Source organism: Aristolochia californica, unplaced genomic scaffold (genome assembly GCF_029961685.1).
Source record: "Aristolochia californica isolate CCGP_79_NKW_82.1479 unplaced genomic scaffold, dmAriCali1.0.hap1 SCAF_7, whole genome shotgun sequence".
Lineage (NCBI taxonomy): Eukaryota > Viridiplantae > Streptophyta > Magnoliopsida > Piperales > Aristolochiaceae > Aristolochia > Aristolochia californica.
The window spans coordinates 31,866,953-31,891,785 of NW_027182268.1; the positions used below are offsets into that span (position 1 = coordinate 31,866,953).

Consider the following 24,833-nt stretch of genomic DNA (forward strand, 5'->3'; position numbering starts at 1 on the left):
GAAGCCGTGCAAGTTGATGAATCAACCAAGTGGGAGTTGGCCATGAAGGACGAGATGGATTCATTGTTATCCAATCAAACATAGCAATTGACTGAGTTACCAAAAGGGAAGAAGGCCTTGCAGAATAAATGGGTGTACCGAATAAAAGACGAACATTATGGCAGTAAACAGTACAAGGCAAGACTGGTGGTAAAGGGCTTTCAACAAAAAGAAAGCATTGACTACACTAAGATTTTCTCTCCAATAGTGAAATTGATTACTATTAGAACAGTGCTTGGACTAGTGGCAAATGAAGACTTGCACTTAGAGCAGTTGGATGTAAAGACAACCTTTCTTCATGGTGATTTGGAAGAAGTAATTTACATGATGCAACCATAGGGTTTCAAAGCACAAGGAAAGGAGAAAATGGTGTGCAAACTTCAAAAGCGTTTGTATGGTCTTAAACAAGCTCCAAGATAGTGGTATAAGAAGTGTGACACTTTTATGAGTAATAATGGTTTCTTGAGGTGCCAAGCAGATCATTGTTGTTATCTGAAGAAGTTTGATGACTCCTACATCATTCTACTGCTATATGTTGATAACATGTTGATCGCAAGTGCTTGTAAACAGGAAATAGATAATTTGAAAAGGGAGTTGTCGAAGAAGTTTGCAATGAAGGATTTGGGAGGTGTAAAACAAATCCTTGGGATGAGGATTACTATAGATACTGATGTCTTGAAACTGTCACAAGAAAAATATGTGAAGAAGGTGCTGAGTAGATTCAACATGAATGAACCAAAACGAGTGAGTACTCCTTTGGCTAGTCACTTTAGGCTATCTAAGGAGCAGTCACCTTCTACAAAACAGGAGCGAGCCAACATTGCCAATGTGCCTTATGCTTCTGCTATTGGCAATCTCATGTATGTCATGATGTGTACTAGACCAGACATAGCTCATGCAGTGGGAGTTGTGAGCAGATATATGAGTAATTCGGGTAAACAACATTGGGAAGAAGTGAAGTGGATTCTCAGGTATTTAAGAGGCACTGCAGACTCAACCTTATGTTTCAGAAAGTCAGACTTGGGATTACAGGGTTATGTAGATGCTGACATGGCTGGAGACATTGATGGCAGGAAGAGTACCACTGGATATGTATACACGTTGGGTGGTACAGCAGTTAGTTGGGTCTCTAAGTTGCAGAAGATAGTTGCTCTTTCCACTACTGAGTCAGAATATGTCGTCGTGACCGAAGCCAGCAAAGAGATCATATGGTTGCAGTCTTTTTGGGAAAAATTAGGACTCAAGCATGGGAAGAATGTGTTGTATTGTGACAGTCAAAGTTCTATTCATTTAGCAAAGAATCATGTTTATCATGCCAAAACAAAACACATTCAGGTGTGTTATCATTTCATCAGATGGGCTCAGGAGGATGGAGTCTTAGCTCTTGATAAAATTCAAGGAAGTCAGAATCCGGCAGATATGTTGACAAAGGCTGTTACGATTGAGAAACTGAAGTTGTGTTGGACTTCTCTCTAAGGATTGAAAAATTGCTGTCACTGCAGAGGAGATATTGATGATGGATTAGTCTCCAAGTGGGAGGTTGTTAAGTTGTGGAGCCTAATTAACGCCCTACGCTGAGTTGGTCGCGGATATATTAACTGTTATTTCATGAAGGGTAGTTTGGGAATTTCACTCTTGTCATGCGGTTGCCCTAATTTTCTCTTTATAATTGAGGGGCACCGCTATTAGGGTTTTATAATCATCACCGAGAAGGAGTTGAAGTTGCAGCCCAAGAGGTTAGAGAGAAACACAAGTGTGCGATTTCTCTTGTAAACTATTTCATCTTCATAGTAGATTATTGCAGTGGCGGAAGACAGGACGTAGTCTCACCTTGAGGTGAACCTGTATAAATCTTGTTGTCTTTATTTCGTGCTTGTTTTTCCCTTCTTCCACATTTATTATTATTGCTCTCGTTAGTTTGGAATTAGGGCATCTAATTCCTAACAGATAGCACATCTCCTCGTTAACCGCCTCCATGCGGTTCTTCTGATAGCTATTCATCACAGTCAGAGTCCCTTTCTCAAGGGAAGGAATATTTTAGATTTGGCCATGGCGTGTCACGAGCTCATTCACCACTTCAAGGCGTTAAAGCTCCCTAGATTCATTCTCAAGTTAGACTTTGAGAAAACTTTTGACAGAGTCAATTGGACGCTTCTAGACACTCTCCTAGAAAGATGGGATTTGGTGAAAAGTGGCGTTTCTGGATCCAAAGTTGTATTTCCTCTGCCAGCTACTCTGTTCTTCTCAACCGAACTATTTGCAACTATTTTAAGGGATCCAGGGAATCCGACAGGGAGACCCCTTATCCCCCTTGCTCTTCAATGTGGTGGCAAAATACCTCTCTTCCTTGATTTACTCAGCCAAGGATTTGGGATGGCTTCTCCCCATGATAGATTGTGCAACCTTCGATATTCTGATCCTCTAGTTTGCAGATAACACCATTTGTTTTGGGGTTGGCACCATGGATCAAATCAAAAAGTTGCATGCATTTTTTGGCTTATTTGAGTTGGCTTCTGGGCAGAATATTAATTGGAAGAAAACCACTCTCCTCGGCTATCACATCTACACCTTCGTGCTTCGTGGTATGGCAGACTACCTCAAGTGCACGTTAGAGAACATGTCAGCTACATACCTGGGTCTCTCACTTTTTTACTCTTGGTCTTCGGCAACACTTTGGTCCCCCCTTATTGAGAATTCGAGAAGAGATTAACCACTTGGTGGGGCAAACTTCTATCCACAGCGGGGCGACTCACTCTCCTCAAGTCATGCTTGGCGAGGCTGCCAAACTATCTCTTATCATTCATGCAGTGTCAGACTTCAGTTTGCCCCAAGATTGATGTCATTCGTCGTGCTTTCTCTAGAGAAGATTAGATGACACCTTCAGATACCATCTGGTTTGCTGAAAGGAAATTCGTTTGCCTCGCAATAGGGGTGGGTTACGCATCCGGCCTACAAAGGAGATTAACAAAGCCCTAATGCTCAAATGGATCTGGAACTTCAATGTCAAACACAACAGCCTATGGAGGGATATGGTCAGGTTCTATCTTCAGTTTTCTGGGTATTGGTGGAGAGAAGGTGGCATCACTCATCACTTATCCCCGATTTGGAAATCAGTGTACAAGTACTCCCAACCTTTAGGGCTACGACATCTTTTTACACTGGAAATGGGAGGACCCTCCTCTTCTAGTCGGACGAGTGGTGCAGCCCCCGCTCCTTCTCGGAGGACTTCCCGGGGTTCTTTAGGGTAGATTCTTTGAGTGACCAGTCATAGAGTCTTCCATTCCGCCAGGGGCTAAACGATGAGGAAGCCCCAAATTTTAGTTTTTTCCTCTCTAGGCTTAGCAACATTACTATTCGGGAGCATGTGACTGATAAACTGACATGGAAGCCCAGCATCAATGGTCTTTTTATAGTTGCCTCTGCCTATTCTCACTTCAGAGAACATGACCCCAGCCTGCCTAAGAATAAGGCAAATCTGGCATGGAAGCTTTCCACGCCTAGCAAGATCAAGATTTTTACGTGGACTGCCATCAGAGAGCAGATACTCATTTCTGATAACCTCCGCAAAAGAGGCTTCACCGCTCCTGGCCGCACCTGTCCTCTCTGTGGCGTGTGATGAGACAGTTCAACATATACTTCTGCACTGCAAGTTCTCTTGGCAAGTGTGGATGATGATTTTTCAAAAGACTGGCCTCCAAATGGGGCTTCAACAGGACCTTTTCAACACTTGTTAGATGGTAATGGGGACTTGCCTACCTAGATTGGGCAAGTTAATCCTCTTGGCATGCCTTGCTCATGTCCCATGGTGTCTATGGCTAGAGCGTAACAACTGATGATTCAATTCAAAATCCAATACCTTGGATAATATGGTTTCTTATGCAATGGGCTTAATCTCTAGCTAGTTGCCTACCAGAATGGAATTTGCCACTCTATCGGGTGTTTCCCTTCATGACAATTGGAGCTTGCTCGCTTATATGGCGAGTCCCCACAAGATGCCGACCATGGCTATTTGGGAGCCTCCCCTAAGTGACTGCATCAAGCTCAACTTTGATGGCAGTACTTTGGGTTGTCTTGGGCCAGCAGGTGCGAGTGGTGTCTTCAGAGACAACTGTGGGGATTCTATTTTTTCTTATGCAAGGCCGATTGGCATCGCCGCTCCAACACTGCTGAAGTGAGTGCCCTTCTATATGATCTTCAAATTTTCAAGGACCGTCTTCACGGAAAGTTGTTTATTGAAGGAACTTCAAGGTAATCATCAGTTGGCACCAATGACCTATCATTGATTGTATTGCTGACATTGTGTCCACAATTCATTGTGCTTGGAATCTCATTCCTAGATCAGCCAATTCCTTGGCTAATAAATTGGCTAATTTCAGAACCTCCCAGTAATCTCTCATTGTTTGGGAGGGCTCCCCCCCTGTAATCTTGCTTTCTGAGTTTTTGATTTAAAATTCAGCATCATTTCAAAAAAAAAAGTACAGCATTGCAAATGAAGTCATTTGCCATGCCACTGGCCTCGTGTCTGCTTGGCTTCACACCAGGAAGGAGTTTGACAGCCTCCAAAATGTCCCTATCCGCACCAATTGGCGTGTGGCTGCTTAAATGTCCGTCCCTCCTAGGACTCCTACACTTGTGAGTTGGCAAACTCCCCCATGTGGGACCCTCAACCTCAACTTCAACGGTAGTGCCTTTGGAAGCCCAGAATTGCGAGCTTCGGTGAAGTGTTTTGTGATGCTGATGGTAACTCTCTCATTTACTATTCCAGCCCCTTGGGTGTAGCTAACTCTACTATTGCTGAGTTATCCGCCCTACTACATGGACTCATCATCTTTTGGGACCGCCTTAAAGGACCTCTCATCATTTAAGGCAACTCAAAAGTAGTGATTGGTTGGTATTCCTACCCGTTGGATCCTCCGTGGCGTCATTGGGATGTTTTCTTGGAGCTTTCTGATATTGTATCCTCCATTTCATGTACTTGGACTCGTGTTCTTGGATCAACAAATTTTGTTGCAGACTCTTGTACTAAATTAGGAGCCTCATTACAATCTCTTGTTATAAGGGGAGTGTTCCCTTAGTGTCTATTCTATTCTCTCTTTGCTTGCAAAAAAATTAACTTCCTCTCCAAAAAAAAAAAAAAAAAAAAGTCTACTGCTGAGTTTTAATAGGAATTTAGTTCCTTGAGACGATTATATATATGGGATTCAAGAGAGCTGTTGTAACTTGGTTTTGAAATTGAAATTAATAGTTTTTTTTTTAAAATGATATATATATTAACAAAGAAGAGGAAACAGGACAAAATCAGCGGAGCAAACCTCCAATAACAAGGGATTGACGGGCTGCTCACTGTTTGGCCACCTTGGAATCTCCTTCAATGTGAAGAGGGGCCCCATAGTTGTCCCTAAAAATATGGATCCCATTGAGGCCATGCAGCTCAGCCGACGTTTAGTCAAAAATTCCAAAAGGGCCCGAATAGGAGAGACACTGCTTGCCCGAGGACTCAGATATAACTCCCCCAAAGCTAGTAATCTTGGGATTACCGAGAGAAGAGCCATCAAAATTTAACTTGAGAAATCCGGGCTTTGGCGGGGTCCATGCCTTCATAATTGGGGGTTTGATGCCAATCCGCATTCGAGCCAAACAATTTCAGTTATCAGTGATAGAGGAGCCCACAATAGAAGAAAAGGCCTTCTTTGTAAGAAGCCAAGAAGAAATGTGGCCCAAGACATAAGCACTTCTAGCTCAGTTTTTATTTCTCTTCTTCATATTCTTTGTTTTGTTTGCTAAATTCATTTATAATCTAGTTCTAGCTTCTCAGCTATGTCAATTAGTGATGGAAATAAATAAAAGAGATTAGGATTGATTAGATTCCTATCTTCTTTGATACAAAACGTTTTCTCTATGTCATATTATCTCTCAACTTTCTTCTTATTTTTGCTGCTTAATCATTAATTTCAGAGTCTAAAAATAAATCATCCATTAGGAATCATTTCTTATATTTACAAAGGGACATAAAATGGAAAAACTACCCCTCACTATAATTGGATAATCCGGTAATGAAGTTTGACCTATATTTTTCAAAAAAAGAAAGATTTGAACCTATCATATTTTTTTTGCTTCTAAATGTGTCTTATCGAAAGCTCACATGGTTAAGGATTGTTGTTCCAAGTACATTAAAGGTAGACAATCAAGTGGTAGAATGCAGCAATCGAGGAAAATGGATAATATCAAGCTGCAAAACAACATGATACTCCAACATCAAGGCAAAATTTTATAGTTTGAAAGGACTTGTGTGAGTCGAGTGTTGTATAGGGAGAATTCACCAAATGCCTAGAATAGAGTACCAAACAATTTGTAGAAAGAAGCATTACTAACAATAAAAGGACATTGACACTAGACTCCCAAAGCTAAGAAAGATGATTCTCTCGTGTCGCATTGGGCATATCCAATGGGGACTATGGAAAGAAAGAAATAGGAGGAAATTCAAATTCAAATCTTCCCCCACTAAAATTCTGACTGATTACATTACGGGTCAAGTATCTATCTGGCTTCTAAACTGAAAATAATTCAAAATTTTCAACAACTCAAACTTTAGAGTAAATTGGCAGCTGGTTGCTGGGAGCGCTCTTGGTTGCCCTGGCCCTGTGGGATATGGAAGAGTTATCCATGATGCTAACGGTGATCTCTTTTTCTCTTTCGCGGGCCCTCTTGGTGTCTCTGACTCCACAACAGTAGAACTTTCGGGATTGTTGAACGGAATTCAATTTTTTTTCTAGCCAGCTCACGGGCCCACTCTGCATCGAAGGCGACTCAAAGGTCGTCATTAACAGGTGTGCAAACTCCATCGGACCTCCATGGCATCACTGGGACATGTACTCAGAAAATTGTAATTTAATTTCCCTTTTGAATTGTACTTGGAAACACATTCCTCGTTCTACCAATCATTTGGCAGACATTCAGGCTAAGGCGGGCATTTCACTCCAACACCTTGTTGTGGAGGAAGGCCCTCTCTCCTACGTTTGAATTGTACTTCTCTCTTCTTTTTAATAGTCTAAACACACATTTAAAAAATAAAAATAAATAAAAAAACAATAAAAGTACAAAACACCATACCAGCTACTGCACCAATGGTTTGAGTGACATTTGGTAAACTTCTTTCAGTCCTGACACCTTCTCCACCAACTGCCGGACCCCAAGAAAAAGGACCAGCACTCAAATCAATAAATGCCCACCTGATACAGCAACCAAAAAAACTTACTGTTATTAGGACAAAGATATACTCACATACATACATAGAGAGAGAGAGAGAGAGACCTGTCACTTCCTATCCATGTATCTGTGACACATTCTGGGTGCAGACCAGACAATTCACCAGATTTTAGCTCTTTTTCCCACAGGATCTTTAAATCATCGTTCTTTCCATGCAACACCTTACAAAAAGGGATAAAAAGTTCATTCAAGACTAAATTAGCATCTCATGAGGATTCACAATAAGCCAGTCCTTGCAAGCACTGCAGCTGTAAAGAAGATAAAACCAACCTGTTTAGCTTTCTCGTAGATAATGTCAGCTAGATCCTTTCCATGATATAACTTGTCTTCGGCATTAAAAATTTCTAAGCACATATTTGACCACTCTACCTGCATGAAACAGAAGACCAAGTCAATGAACTTTGTCCCTTCACATTACACTTTATCTACTCTTATTTATCCAGTCTACTAAATCCCAAAAGGCATGAAATGACTGACTCTTTGCAATAAACAAGAAAATAAGAAAATTTGAGATGCCCTCTGTGATAGTAAACCTAGAGAATAATAAAGGTATTAACTGCATGCAGCAGCTGACCAATAGGAAGAAATTAAATTATGCTCAAAGAAGCAAGCGCTCAAAAGAAGTTCAATGCAAGAATCTGTACATACTGTATCAATGTCCTCAGCTGTTGTCCAGGCAAACTTTGTCATAGGATGCTTGGTGTAAAGAGGTCTCTTGCCCTTATCAATTTCTGAAATGTAAAGTCAGACAAAAGGTGATTGCCTCTTTTGAAGGGAAATGTTCATATAAAGGAACCAGGTACTACTAAAAATAATATGACCAAAAGGCAGGACTACTAGACTAATAGTTACCTAATGAACTCTCTGCTACATGTTCTGATTGGAGAAGTTTGGTTTGCAAATTCTTATCCTGTACAACATAACACTAATAAAAAACAGGATGCAGTCAACCTAGAAAAGAGATGGTCCCAAAGTACAAATTAGAGCAGGTACAACACAACATACTGCAAGACCATACATTATATGTCAGAAGCAGCTTAGCATATAAACATCACATGTCTTATGGTTGGAGTAATATAAATAACAGCACCTATCATCTTGTACTTATTTTATAATTGGTTACTATTTCAGCTTCTTTTTTTTTTGTTTTCCTTTCTTGAAATGGTGAGAATTTCCATTCATCAAAGAGACAGAATACAATGAAGAAAAAAACAAGGACATCAAGACACCAGCCCAATGAAAAGAAAAAATAAACCACCTGCGTGAGCCAAAGAATCTGTAATACAATTTACACTGTGCACAACACAAGACCATGAAACAGTAATGGAATTACACATCTGTGAAATCTTACCTCTTTTTTTTTTTTAAATGATGCTGAATTTTATTAAGACAAAAGCTCAAGAGAGCAAATTACAAAGGGGGGAAGCCTTCCCAAACAATGAGAGACTACTGGGAAGTTCTGAATTTAGTCAATTTATCAGCTAAAGAGTGCGCTGATCTAGGAATGAAATTCCAATTACAATGAATAGATGACACAATGTCACAATACAAGCGGTAATGGGCCAGTGGCACCAAGGGGGGGGAACTATCTTTTGAACACCAACTGATGACAGTCTTTAAGTCTCCTTCAATAATTAGCTTGCCATGGAGACGTTCCTTGAAGATTCGGAGGCCGAATAGAAGAGCTTTTGGACATGATCTTACCTTAAACAAGAAAACTTTTGGACATAATTCTTCCTAATCAATAAATAAATAAAGATCTTCCCATCTTGTCCTACTAGACATTTATTGTTTTTTGATATAATGCCCCGCATAGAAAGACTTATAAGCAAGCTCAATTACTTTTTTCAGGCAATAAACATTACTGTGGTTCACAATATCACTTGCAAGTAATGCACACCGGGATAATTCAAAAACAAAAAGAAAAGAAAAATATAGCGATCCAGGCAATAAGTTAGACCCTGGTTACAATAAAAAATCGACTCATATTTTGTGATTGTCTGGGAGTTCTTTGAATGGACATATTCTTTTCATGGTCCTATGTGAGGCATTGCTAATGGGAAAAATGAAGACTTCTTGTTGGACCTTTATTCTTCCTTTTTCATTCCTCTGATTAAATAAATCTCAGGGTAAAGAGATTAAATTTCAGACCTAGACAGAACTGCCCAGGCCAGTTGGGGTTGCTAGCAATGGTCCACAGAGAGAACCAGGATTGGAGTGGAGGAAGTTTCCTCCAGTACATATAGGTTTAAGTTTCCGTTTGCTTCTCCCACTTGCTTCTCTCCCACTAGTTTCAATAGCTGACTTATGCTACAGACATAAAGTAACTTTGAATAGGGGATGAAAAGCTTTTATGGTTTTGATTTACATTGAATTTTCATTTTTGTAGTAAACAAATAGTAGATATCTTCTTCTCAATTCAATTAGAAATTGCCCTCACTACTGGAAGTTAAGCATGCCCTCTAATAAATGCATTTTAACCTAAATTCACACCGCAATTTTTTTGCTAAGGTATAAGTAGTGAACAACAAAGAAATGACCATCTAGTTGAAAAAAAGAGCATTTACTAAAATTCCAAGATTCAGATCACTTTTCGAAAAGAAGATTCAGATCAACTCCACCATACCTTCTTCAGAAGACTAATTTCAGATTCAGATAATCCTCGCCTGCAAGAGAATAAAACACCATCTCATTTAAACTGATAAATTTACTAGGAAAAAAACAGGAAATAGACAAGCCAAGGCACAGAATAGCAAAGACACTTATAGGGCCTGCCATAAAGGTAAACCCTGAAAGAATCCTTCATTTAGCAGGTGTGAGTTAATCACATGTATTGTTATTTTCAAAAAGGGCACGAAAATTTAATAAATAAAATGAGAAAAGGGAGAGACTGCTCAACTCAAGAAACCCCAATGACAGTAACCAAATGAGAAACCCCAGCCTTTGCAAGATTATCAGCAATATGATTTGCTGATCTTACAACATGAATCCAGCAAATGTGTTGAGCTTGGAAAAACGAGAGTGAGAGAGTGAGAGAGCGAGAGAGCGAGAGAGGGCGATTTTGGGCAAATTTGGGCGAAATTTCGCTTAACGTGCGTCGTTGGTGATCGTATTGTGCACCGTCTGGTTCGAAACTGCTATAGTGCGCCAAAACCCTCAAATGACAGAGAGAACTCTCCCGACGGCTGCCGTCCTTACGGCTGGCGACCGGACCACTCCCGTCGACCACCGATACTCAAGCAAGGCTACAGCGAGCCTTTCCGACGCTGACAGAGGACTCGGCGATACATCAACGAGAAGAAATGGAGGAAATGTCTCTCCACGACGAGGAAGAAAAAATCACAGATAGTCGGATCCGTCCAGCCACCGCTCCGACAACCTTTCTAAGGCTCCGACGGAGGAATACAAAGCTCGCTGGAAGACGGTCACTCACCGGAAGAAACGAAATAGTATTTTCCATTTCAGTTACGGAAAATGTAGAGTTACCATCGAGAGAGTTGTCCGGAAATCAGGTCCGGTGATTCGTATCTCCTCAGCCAACGGATCAAAGCTTTCATTCATCTGTGTCCCAGTAGAAGCGATTCACAACTTCAGGCTTCAATTCCAAAGAGCTACCTTGGAAGATGAAAAATCCCGTGAGCTCTGGTCATGGGACTTGATGTTCCTCTTCTAGGTGACTGCCTTCCATGGTCACCGGGAATGTAGGATCACCCACAGAAGTGAAACCTCCATTTTAGCCAGGCTATTCATACCTGAGCCCACATACTCGGGTTTTGGCTGGAATGAGCTAGCTGATGCACTCCAGAGCTTCTCCCCAGCGTTAGCCACAGTAGAAGAGCCAATCCGCCCTGGTGATGCCAGAGTAAGATTTCCACCTCTCTTCCCAGCAACCCAGCGCCACCAAAACACCCTCCCGACATCCCCTCCTACTCATATCAGCACCCCCTCCTCCCCAAAAATTCCTGATTTGCCCCAAAACCATGCATCAGTCCCCCCTACTCCCCGAAAATTCCTGATTTGCCCCAAAACCATGCATCAATCCCCCCTACTCCCACAGAAACACCCGAAATCATTCAAATCCCACCAAACCTTCTCCATGATGGGCGCAAAATTTTGACTCGCTCCATTCTCGTCCAAACATCCCTCGAAGTCATCAAATCCAGCATTCTTCAATGGCTGATTGACGCACTTCACCTCCCTTACACTCTTAGAATATCCTATCTCAGTCCCCAAACTTGGCTTGTTCATTTCGGAACCCAATAGGAGTCTTCTGCGGCTCTTGCCATCATACCTCACACCAGCTCTGGCATCATCGGGGTCTCAGAATGGCTCCCCTCGGCCCCCTCCCCGCCAATACGGCCAATGGGTCAGAGTTACAAGGCTTCCTACTGAGCTATGGCAGAACGCGGTCTTTTCGAGAGTCGTATCTGAGTTCGGCACTATCATTGCTTTGGACCCACTCACAGAGCACTGGCACCGTCTGGATGAGGCCCGGATCCTCATCAACCCTCTTCACCCATGTGAAGGGCAATATTTCAGATGCGTCATGGTGGATAAAGAGCGTTATTGGATCTGTATTAGCATCGATGTGATAGATGATTTTAGAGATGTGGTCCCCGAAAGCACAATCAAACCTCGGGAAATCACACAACCAGCCAATGAGATAGGAAGTGCACCTCTCGACTCTACCCCCTCTCAGCAGTTGCGATCCCCTCCAAGCAGCCTTATAGTTGGCATGGGAACTATACTCGCTGACCCCCCGATGATGGCGGACCCCTCTTTTGATCTATCTCTCCAATCCTTTTGGGAGAATATGACCGTTGTAGGACCGAGAGGGTGGGCCTTCCCAATCAAGCTTAAGATGCTAAAGCCGCTAATGAGGACTTGGGCTTCTGAAAAGAAGGCCTCTTCCTCAATTGCAAGAACCGATGCCCTTGCTCAGATAGCCGTTCTCGACTCGGAGGAGGAAGTCAGAGGTCTCTCTTCTCCGGAAGTCTCTCAGAGGTATGCCCTTCAAGGGCAATTGCAGTCCTTCGCCCACAGCGAGTTAGTGCACTGGAAGCAACGTGCAAGATTCAAATGGCTCTCCGATGAGGATGCTAATACAAAATTCTTCCATGCAGTCGCCTCTGCACAAAGAAGGGCCAACCGTATTGTCATGCTTAGCGTCAACGGTGAGACCACCTCGGACGGAGCCATTATTTCTGACTCACTGATGAACTTTTTTGCAGATTTATACTTTGATCACAAGCCATTTCAGCCCTTCTTCCAAAGGGTTAACCTTTAGGTTATTCCATCTGTTGCAGCCAGTCTCATCGAGCTCCCCTTCTCTACGCAGGAAATTGAAATTGCAGCCCTTGGCCTTCCTTTGGATAGTGCTCCCTGCCCGGATGGATTCAACGGGTGATTTTATCGTCGTTGTTGGCCCTTCATCAGAGAAGACTTTTCCAGCATGGCCCGCTCCTTTCATCAGCATGGCATCAGATATAGGAGTATCGGAGCCTCTTTCATCGCCCTCATCCCTAAAAAAGATGGAGCGGAGCAGAGCTCCCATCCGACTTTCGGCCGATCAGTCTCACTACCAGTGCATATAAGGTGATTGTGCGCCTCCTTGCTAGTCGTTTCAGGGCAATCCTCCCTATTGCCATTCACCATGGCGAGAGTGTTTTTATTAAGGCAAGAAATATTCTTGATTCAGCCATGTCATGTCATGAACTTAGTCATCATTTCAAGGTCCGAAAGCTCCCCAGATTCATCCTCAAGCTTGACTTCGAAAAGGAATTTGACAGAGTTAACTAGAAGTTTTTGAACACCCTCCTGGGGAAGATGGGATTCGAAGAAAAATGGCGCTTCTGAATCCAAAGTTGCATCTCCTCTGCAAGCTACTCCATCCTTCTCAATGGCACAGTTTGCCGGTATTTTCAGGGAACCAGAGAAATCAGACAGGGAGACCCCCTCTCCCCCTTGCTCTTCAATGTGGTGGCAGAATACCTATCCTCCTTGATCTTCTCGGCCAAGAACATGGGATGGCTCCTACCCACGACTGATTGCACAGCCTTTGATATTCCGATTCTCCAATTTGCAGATGATACTATTTGCTTCGGGGTTGGTACTATGGATCAAATCAGAAAATTACATGGCGTGCTGGGATTATTTTAATTGGCTTCTGGTCAGAGCATAAACTTGGGAAAAACCACTCTTCTTGGCTATCATATTGATCCAGCTGGACTTCAGAATATGGCGGACTATCTGGGATGCTCTGTGGGAAATATGCCAGCTACATATCTTAGGCTCCCACTTTTTGATTCTCAGCCTTCGGCGTCACTATGGTCCCCCCTCATTGAGAAATTTGAAAAGAGGCTAGCCACTTGGAGGGGTAAACTCTTATCAACAGCAGGGCATCTCACTCTCCTCAAGTCTTGTCTGGCGGGGCTTCCAAATTATCTGTTATCATTCATGCACTATCCGGCCTCCGTTTGCTCCAAAATTGATGCCATCCGTCAACGATTTCTGTGGAGGGGTTCAAAAGATACTGTTATGCACCTAGCCAATACTACCCAAAAGACCGACCTGTTAGGAGCGGAAGACATAGGTACTTAACCCCAGGACTCTAACATCACACCCCGCCCGGCTCAAGCCGACGACCTTGGTGGCTCACTAGTCGTAGCGCTCGCGCGTTGTCCACCCGGCTTGGAGACGACACCTCCAACGCCGCTGCCGCTGCACTCGGGATTCGAAGTCTGGACGTAGTGCCTGCTCTGATACCAGATGTTATGCACCTAGCCAATACTACCCAAAAGATCGGCTTGTTAGGAGCGGAAGACATAGGTACTTAACCCCAGGACCCTAACAGATACCTTTAGATACCATCTGGTTAGTTGGAAGGATATTTGCATGCCCCATAATAGGGGAAGATTGGGCATCCGGTCTACAAAAGAAATGAACAGAGCTCTTATGCTCAAATGGATTTGGAATTTCAACAACAAGCACAACAGTTTATGGAAGAATATGGTGAAATTCTACCTTCAGTTTTCGGGTGCATGGTGGAGAGAGGGTGGCGTTGTTCGCTTCCTATCCCCGATATAGAAATCAGTTTTCAAGCTCCTTCCACAATTCAGAGATGCTACCACATTTCACACGGGCAACGGAAGGACCCTTCTCTTCTGGTCGGGCGAATGGTGTGGCCCCCGATCTCTCCCAAAGGACTTTCTGGAGCTGCATAGAGTGGCAAACAACCTCTCTTGTTATGTGGCTGATTCATGGAGGGATCACTCGTGGAGTCTTCAGTTTCGTCGAGGATTAAATGATGAGGAATCATTGGCTTTTTGTTCTCTCCTTACTAAACTCAACAGTACTATTATTCGGGAGCACTCAGTTGATAAGATGATTTGGAAGCCCAGTAAAAATGGCCGATTCACTGTCACTTCGGCTTACTCTCATATCAGAAAGCAAGACTACAATCCTCATAAGCACAAGGTAAATCTGGCCTGGAAACTCTCAACACCAAGCAAAATCAAGTTCTTCATGTGGTCAGCCATCAGGGAATAGATTCTTACTTCAGACAACCTTCACAGAAGAGGCTTCACTGCCCCGATCTTTCTTGTCTCCTTTGCGGTGAGTGTGAAGAGACAGTCCAGCATGTCCTCTTACACTGGATTTTCGTGGCAAGTTTGGATGAAGATATTTCAGAAAATCGGGCTCCAACTGGGGCTACATCAGGACCTCTTTGGCACCTTTGAGATGGTTCGAGGGATTCTCCTTCCTCGGTTGGGCAAGTTAATTCTTTCAGCCTGTCTTGCACATGTTCCATGGTACATTTGGCTCAAGCGGAACAACCGAAGATTCAACTCCAAAGCTAGTACCCCAGACAACACGGTTTCTCATGTCGTCGGCCTCATCTCGAGCTGGCTTCATACAAAGAAAGATTTTGCCACTCTTTCAGGGGTTTCCCTTCGGGAAAATTGGAATTTGATCGCTCACATGTCTGGCCCTAGCAGAGCTCCTAGAATGGCTATCTGGGATCCTCCTCCTTGTGACTGCATAAAGCTGAATTTTGATGGTAGTGCTATTGGATGTCCTGGTCCAGCAAGAGCAGGTGGTATATTCAAAGGTTACAATGGAGACCCCATTCTTTCTTATGTTGTCCGGTGGGCATTGCCAATTCTAATACTGCTAAAGTTAGTGCTCTACTGTTCGGCCTCCAAATCTTTAGAGATCGTCTCCATGGCAAGTTAATCATTGAAGGCGACTCGAAGACGGTTATTAGTTGGTGTTCCAAAGACAACCTCCCCCCTTGGCGCCACTGGCCCATCACTGATAGTATTGTTGACATTGTATCTTCTTTGCATTGTAATTGGAATCTCATTCCTAGATCAGCCAACTCCTTGGCTGATAAATTGGCTAAATTTTGAAAAATCCCAGCAATCTCTCATTGTATGGGAAGGATTCCCTCCTTTGTAATTTACTCTTTTGAGCTTTTGTCTTAATAAAAATCAACATCATTTCAAAAAAAAAAAAAAAAAAAACATGAATCCAGCTAATATCAAACCCTATACTAATATGAATAATTTCATAAAAATAATGCTTGAGGCGCATAGGCGAACCCGCACACTAGGAACTTACAATATAAAAATCAACTTCAACAATGAGTCAACCAGTAAGCCTTTGAGGATTAATTTGAACTCCCTCCAAAAGAACATGAATTTCATGTTCCAAGGCATCTGCCTTACTAATAGGGCCTGAAAAAACAAACTTCACATCACCATGATTATCATGCAAGACACCACCAATACCTCCTCAACCTGGATTACCCATTGAGCTGCCATCAAAATTTAACCTGAAATACCCGTCCTGGAGGGTCTCCACTTAACCACAGCAGGTGCAGAAGGAACATTGAAATGAACAAAATCAGCTCAATTTCTCCGAGCCACATGCTTGGGTAAGAAGGGAATAGATAAAACATATGAACCAAAGACATGTATTGTGAGTGTTACTAGCTGCTCAAATACAGTCCCCTCAAACTCAAGAATCTTCTATAGGCTTTTTCAGGATTTCAACACATGAAAAGAGAGTTCCACAGATATACTCTATATATTTGAGGAGACTAGCATATACAATGACAAATTGTGAGTGATGCGCTACTCAGAACACTTTCTATACAGATTTATTATGTTTGGAATCATCTCTTGCTTTCCTTCCTCACTTGGGGCCTTTCTCAGTCAGCAACTTGTTGGCCCTTTCTCTAAGAAAGGCAAGTTTTGTGGCAGCTCTCTATCTCAGCAGTTTTTTGGCATATATGGGAGTGTAATAGTCAAACTTTCAGGGGTGTTGCATGCTTGACTTGGTGCTATAGAGAAGGTGATTCATTCCATTATGTCGTGGACTCATATTTATAATCTGCTCCCATATGTCCCTAGTGCCATTGTGAAGCTGAATTGGCATGACGTTGCTCACTTTCGGACCTCTATTTTTCCTAAAGTGGTTCCTTGGTGTCCTCCTCCGGATGATTATTTCGAGTTGAATTTTTATGGCAGTTCTCTAGGTAATCTTGGATTAGTTCGTATATGAGGTGTTCAAAAGAATTCTTGTGGATTTGTCATTTTTTGCATTTTCAAGCCCACCTGGTAGTGCAAATGCTTTAGAGGCTGAAATTTGTGACATTTACATTTAGGTTCAACATTTTCATTTCCCACTAGTTGTTGAAGGAGATTCTTCCACGGTTATCTCTTGTTGCTTGATCTTCTTTTCCTTAATGGCATCTTCATTACTTCCTGGATGAAATTCTTCGTCTTTGTTCAGGGATTGATGTAAGATGCATTCATGTTGTACGTTCGGCTAATCATCTTGCTAATGATTTAGCTAAGGCTGGAGTGCATAGATCTGATCTTGTAATTGGGGACTTCGTTTCTCCTAGGGTTTGAGTTTTTCTCTTCCCTTTTTCAGTTTTTTTTTATGACATGTGATTTTATTAAGAGGGCAAAAAAGATGAGCTAACTCCTGACAACAAGAAATTGCAAAGAGGCTCCTTGCTTGGCCAAAGCATCAGCCACAGAATTTGTTGATCTCGGAATGAGAGACCAAAAACAATCAAAAAGATTGACAATATCCAAAATTTCAAAATAGGCATCCCAATGGAGCCATGGAGGCGAAGAGGCATTCTCGCACCAGCCGATCACCACCTTAGAGTCTCCCTCAATCAGGATTGGCCTGGAGCAATGATCACGAAAAACACGAAGTCCATTATGAAGACTTTGAAGTTTGGCCGTCGTGGAGTCCACAATACCGAGAGGGCCAGAGAAAGAGACAACTTGGTTCCAAAGAGAATCACAAATCACGCCACTGAAACCCACTAAGCCAGGGTTACCGAGAGAAGATCCATCAAAATTCAACTTAAGGACACCAGCAGGTGGCGGGGTCCACTCACATATCACAAAGGGCTTCGAAAAAGTTTGGAGATGGGCAAGGCACCTCCAATTATTTTTGATGGATGATCCCGAGAAGGGGGAGAAGGCTTTTCGAGAGTGAAGCCAAGTCGCAATATTGCCTGAGATGGTTTCAATGACTCTATCTTGACTGCTGAATTTGACATTGAATTTTTTTTATTGCGCTCTAGCCAAAGACCCCAAGGGATGCATGCAGATAAAGCAGAGATCATCAATTTTCCAAGACCGGGGATAGGATTTTCTTGTAAGCATTCGGCAGGTGGCGGCCAAGTCCTCTGGGAAGCAGAGATGGAGCCCAATTATGCTAATTATCGACGTCCAAATCCCCCAAGAGAAAGGGCACAATAGAAGCAGGTGGCTAACAGTTTCTTCATTTGCATGGTAGAAAGGGTAGATGGGTCAACTCCGAGTTGGCCACGAATTCTTAGATTGTCAACAGAGAAAATCTTTTTGTGGCAAGCACTCCACATAAAGAATTTTTTTTTTTTTTTTTTTGGGGGGGGGGGGGGGGGGGGGGGGGGGGGCACTGAGACGCAATGTGAACTCCACTGCATGCTAGGGACCAAGAGTGATCCCGTCTCGAATAACAAAATAAGCGGAAGAGACTGAGAAGGAGCCACTTTTATCTGGCCACCAAATTAATTTATCTGATTTGCTAGCTTGAATTTTGGCTGGCTGCAAAGCGTCCAAAAGGCGACTAGCTTCAAGACCTTCTAGCTCAGATAGACCACGACGAGGCTGAATGTTCCATCCCCCATTATCAGTGACTTCAGCAATGGTACTATTCCTCAATCTTGAAATTTTGAAGAGGTCAAAGAAAGTGTTCTGAAGAGGCATATCACCCAACCACCAGTCTTCCCAGAATCTGATATGATGGCCATCATCCACACAGAATCAGACTGCAGATGAGAAAGTTGGAGTAAGGAGGTAGAGAGACAACTCCGGCTAGTCAACAAAGAGAGCGATGCGGGAGGAGAGACCGAGCGACGGGTGGCAAGAGGAGAAAGCGATACAAGAGGAGAGAGCGAGCGATCGGCGGCGAGAAGAAAGAGTAAGTCGAGAGCAAAATCATGAGTTGCGACGTAGTGTGAGAAGGGCAAACAAAGATGCGGGAGCGAGTGGCGATCGTGTGGCCTTTTCGAACGACAGCACAACAGCGTTGCGATCGTAAGGCCTGAAAGCGATATAAATGAAGGAGAAACGAGTTTCGGGGAGAAAATTCTAAAATCGCAAATGATGGAGAAGAGACGAGATTCTCACCGAGCATCGATCGTGGAAAAGGGGTTTTTGACGAGCATGCTCATGTCACCCGATGGAAAATGCATGAGTCTCAAAAACGTAGCAAGCGGGAAGATCAAGAAGACCCCAATGACAACCCCCTTTCAAATCGGCAAAGAAATGAAGAAGAAAGGGGGCTCTCCTACCTTTCCAAAAGTCGACCTCCATCGACGCTCCATCCCATCGGCGATAATGGAGATATGGAGAATGAGACCGAAGATGGCAGCCGAGATGATCTCTCTGATAGCTGGACAGTGATACAGCGAAATACGAAAGGTAGGAGAAGATCTTTTTCGATGATCACCTTCTCTTTCGGTGACTCGGAAATCTCTCTTCGACGTCTCCGGGAAAGGAGTGGTGTTTCAACTCGAATCACAATACGAAACGGGTCGAAACGCTCCTTCATTTCGATCCCAGTGGCGGCGGAGACAGACTTCCACCGTTGTTTTGACTCCTTCACCACAAATGGCCCCTCCCCCCCTTGGTAGAGTGAGTTCCAATCAAACTCCATGACCTACTCCCTCTCAGTTTTCAAAGAATGCAAAATCACCCAAAGTAGAGGAAGTTTGATCATGGCGCAGATTTACATACCGGAGAAATCAGGTCCCTCCTTCAACTAGAATGTTTTCCAAAGTTCTCTATCCACCTTTTTTCAGAAAAACACCCCCAAAAAAAAACCCTTTCACTCCGTCATCACCACCCAAAATCACAAACCGTAACTTCCCTCCCCTCCTGAAATCCGTAACAACCCCTCTGTCAATGTCACCACCACCATCAATCCCACCTCCTTCCCACAACTTTACTCTCCCCACCCCCCACACCCTCCAAAACAGCACTATAAACCTACCACCTGATTCATTCTTGGAGGGCCGAAAATTCTTGCAAGCAGCAGTGACTATAGATGGATTAGCTCCAGGCTGGAGCAGCGATGATTTATGTCACTATGTCAGAGAATCTCTCAATCTCAACTACCGTCCAACCACCTCCTATCTGGGCCACTCGAGATGGCTGATCTCCTTTCAATCGTCGATCGACATGGAAGTTGCTCTTCATCTATCAACATCCCATAAAATCAGTTTCTCAACGATAAAGGTGTGGCCTTCAAGCACCCCCAGAAGTCAATACTGCCAATGGATTTGGTTTCTCGGAATCCCGGTGGAACTCTGGTTGGAAAAGACCCTAAACCATCTTGCCAGTAATTTTGGAGAACCAATCAAATAGGCGGAGGAAACTGTCAACCGCACCAGGCTTGACATAGCAAAAGTGTTTGTTGCCCATCATCACCATGGACGAAAGATTTCTTCCTAAAGCTAGTAGTCAGAGAAGCATTTTTCTAAATTAAGGTGGTGATCGGAGAACGGTCCACGGTGGACTCGTCGGAATTCCACCCCACTGAGGTAGGCCACTCTGTCCCCCCTCCCCAACTTGACCGAGTCATCGCTCGACCGAGTCGATCACACCACCCCCCAAACCCAGACTCACCCGAACCTGCCAAGAATTTGATGAATTTGAATCCGAATTCAAATCCAAACCCGAATTTGAATTCAAATATAAATTCAAATCCGAATTCAAAATCAAATCCCATTTCAGATCCGAAATCAAATTCAAATTCAAATCAGAATTCAAATTCAAATTCAAATCCAAATTCAAATTCAAACCCAAACTCCTTTTTCAAATTCAAACCCAAATTTCAACCAAATTTCAATTTCAAATTTCAAATCTCCTACAAAAAGCATTTCAGCTTTTTCTGACACCTCGAAAATACAAATATGCCTTCCCAATGCCACTAAAATTTCGAATTTTCCCATCAACCCCTCCCTTTCCCTCCCTCCACACACCAATCCAAACCTCAAAATCCAAACCATATTCCCCCATCTTCCACACGCCACCCCAAACCTCGAGAATCCAAATCATCTTTCCCTCCTTCCACACGCCACCCCAAACCTCGAAAATCCAAACCTTCCTTCCCTCCCTCAACATGCCAAACCAAACCTCGAAAATCCAAATCATATTTCCCATGCCACCCCAAACTTCGAAAATCCAAACCATCTTTCCCTCCCTACACATGCCACCCCAAACCTCAAAAATCCAAACCATCCTTCCCTCCTTCTACACGCCACCCTAAACTTCAAAAATCCAAAACATCTTTCCCTCCTTCCACATGCCACCCCAATCCTCGAAAATCCAAACCAGCCTTTTCAAAACACCCCCATCCTTCCTACATCCTCAAACGCAGTGTCTTCTCTCCTTCCCCACACTGCCTCGTCAGCCAACTCCTTTCCCCAACACACCACCTCTAACTTTCACCTTGGAGCTCCCATCCTTTCTCATCGAGATACAAACCTTCCCCCTCAAACCTCGACGGCATCGCTGACTTCAACACTGACAGCCAAACCCACCAATACCTCAGCAACCAACCTCTTCCTTCCTCCATACGCCAACTCCAAAATCCTCCTCAAAACACCGACCCACTCCCTTCGAAATACAAACTTTTCCCCTCATACCTCAACCGCAGCGCTGGCTTCAGCATTGATAGTCAAACCCATCAATACCTCCACCACGGCAAATGCCATTCCCCAAAAAATCTCAGAAATCGCTCACCCTCCCCTCATAGCACACCACCAATCTCCAGCACTGTGTCTGGGCAATTCAGTCTATACCATCCTTTCCCAGAGTATCTCAAACCCAGAAATGGATCTCGGGACCCCTACCCACCAGAAAAACTCCGACCTATCACCTCCACCAAATAACCATAAAAAAATTTTCCTCACCCCTGCCTTTCATAACCCCCTTTTCAGCTATCATGAGGATAACAATTCTGATGGTTTCAGCCCTTGCCCAGACACGATTTACTTCGAATCATGGCAAAACCAACCCCCTCCAGATATGGCGACGGCTTCTCCAACCCCTCAAAACACCATTGAAATTTTTTGCATCCAATCTCATGTCCAGGACGAAGAAACCACCTGAAATACCTTCCCCATTCACTGATCACAATCCAAAAACCACATCAGAACCTGAGCCCAATCCTAACACGATGCTCAACCTGGATGTTCCTACCCCTCCAATTCTGGCTACCTATCATAGAAGGAAAAAGAGTGGCCCCGTCCGATGCCAATCAGGGACTGCTTCGGCCAACAGAACCCTCCCCCCCCCCCGACCATCTCAAACCTCCTCTCCCTCCAATTGAAATGATGGCAGCAGAACTACAATCCGAACGAAGTCAGTACGATGAGGAAACATGGCAAAACCTGATGAATCTGGCTTGTCTCTTGGGAGTGGTTTTCTATGGACAGACTCCAGGACGGAAAGAAGTTATGGGAGTGCAACAAAATAGTTTTAAATAATCTTGATCTCTTGGAATGTCCGGGGAGTAGGATCTTCACAGAAGCGAGCAATAATTTGTCGCCTCCTATCACAATTCAAACATTCTATTATGGTACTCCAAAAAACAAAATGCCAAAATCCGAGCGACAACCTCACCCGTGACCTCTGGAACTGCCCCTCGTTTCAATGGTCGGCTGTAAATTCAATTGGCCTTTTTGATTGCATCGAAAAGAGAGCTATCCCATAGAACCATGATTCCACCAAAAAGGTTGATCGGGGAAATGATGTTACAGGCTGAATTGCCAAGACACAGTGCTAGAGATTGGTGGTGAGTTATGAGGGGAGGGTGAGTGATTTCCGAGATTTTTTGGGGAATGGCCTTTGCCGTGGTGAAGGTAATGATGGGTTTGATTGTCAATGCTGAAGCCAACGCTGCGGTCGAGGTATGAGGGGAGAAGTTTGTATTTCGAAGGGAGTGGGTGGGAGTCTCGAGGAGGATTTTGGAGGTGGCGTGTGGAGGAAAGAAGATGTTGGCTGCTGAGGTATTGGTGGGGTTGGCTGTCAGCGTTGAAGTCAGTGCTGCAGTCGAGGTTTGAGGGGGAAGGTTTGTATGTCAATGGGAAAGGGTGGGATCTCCAAGGTGAAAGTTAGAGGTGGCATGTTGGGGAAAGGAGTTGGCTGACGGGGCAGCGTGGGGAAGGAGAGAAGACACTGCGTTCAAGGATGTAGGAAGGAGGGGAGTGTTTCGAAAAGGCTGGTTTGGATTTTCGAGGATTGGGGTGGCGTGTGGAAGGAGGGCAGGATGTTTTGGATTTTCAAAGTTTGGGGTGGCGTGCAAAAGGAGGGAAGGATGGTTTGGATTTTCGAGGTTTGGGGCAAGCGAAATATGATTTGGATTTTTGAGGTTTGGGTTGGCATGAGGAGGGAGGGAAGGACGGTTTGGATTTTTGAGGTTTGGGGTAGTGTGTGGAAGGAGGGAAAGATGATTTGGATTTTCGAGGTTTGAGGCGACACGTGGAAGAAGGGGGATGTGGTTTGGATTTTCGAGGTTTGGGGTGGGGCGTGGAAGAAGGGGGGATGATTTGGGTTTTCGATTTTTGGGCTGGCATGTGGAGGGAGGAAAGGATGGTTTGGATTTTCGAGGTTTGGGTTGGCGTGTGGAGGGAGGGAAAGGGAGGGGATGATGGGAATATTCAAAATTTTAGTGGCATTGGGAAGGCAAATTTGTATTTTCAAGCTGAAAAGTTTTTTGTGGGAGATTTAAAATTTGAAATTGAAATTTGATTTGAAATTGAAATTTGGTTGGAATTTGGGTTTGGATTTGAATTCAGATACAAATTCAGCAAATTCCAGGCTGGTTCGGGTGAGTCTGGGTTCGGGGGGGGGGGGGGGGGGGGGGGGGGGGGAGGGGTATGATCGAGTGGCCTACCTCAATGGGGTGGAATTCCGGCGAGTCCACCGTGGACAGTTCTACAATCACCACCTTAATCCAGAAAAATGCTTCTCCGACTACTAGCTTTAGGAAGAAATCTTTCGTCCATGGTGATGCTGGGGCAATGAACACTTTTGCTATGTCAAGCCTGGCACGGTTGACAGTTTCCTCCGCCCATTTGATTGGATCTTTGAAACTACTGGCAAGATGGTTTAGGGTCTTTTCCGACCAGAGTTCCACTGGGATTCCGAGAAACCAAATCCATTGGCCGTATTGACTTCCAGGGGTGGTTGAAGGCCACACCTTTATCATCGAGAAATTGATTTTATGGGATGGTGACAGATGAAGAGCAGCTTCCATGTCCATCGACGATTCAAAGGAGATCAGCCGTCTCGAGTGGCCAAAATAGGAGGTGGTCGGATGGTAGTTGAGATTGAGAGATTCTCTAACATAGTGACATAGCCCAGAGCAAATCCATCTATAGTAACTGCTGCCTGCAAGAATTTTCGGCCCTCCAAGAAAGAATCAGGTGGTAGGTTTATGGTGTTGTTTTGGAGGGTGTAGGGGTGGGGAGAGTAAAGTTTTGGAAGGAGGTGGGATTGATGGTGGCGGTGACATTGACAGAGGGGTTGTTACGGATTTCGAGAGGGGAGGGAAGTTATGGTTTGTGATTTTGGGTGGTGATGATGAGATCATCATTCTCCCAAGACCGGGGACGGCAGTCCCTACAAGCATCCGACAGGCTGCGTGAAGATCCGCAGGAAATCAGAACTGGAAACCAATTCAAGCATCCGACAGGCTGCGTGAAGATCCGCAGGAAATCAGAACTGGAAACCAATTCGGCTGAGAATTGACGTCCAATTCCCCCACGAGAAAGGACATAAGAGGAGCAGGTGGCTGACAGTTTCCTCGGAGACTTGGCAAAAAGGACAAATGGAGTCCACCCCAAGTTGAGCACGCTTTCTGAGATTGTCAACAGAGAGGATTTTGTTGAAACAACTCTACATGAAGAACTTTACTTTTGGGGGGACGTTGAGATGCCAGGTGAA

At 44.0% G+C, this 24,833-nt stretch overlaps 1 pseudogene; it reads right to left on the reverse strand.

The window, feature by feature from the left end:
* The window catches only part of LOC137937621 (uncharacterized), a 105,089-nt pseudogene that overhangs the window by 46,448 nt on the left and 33,808 nt on the right, over positions 1-24,833 (reverse strand).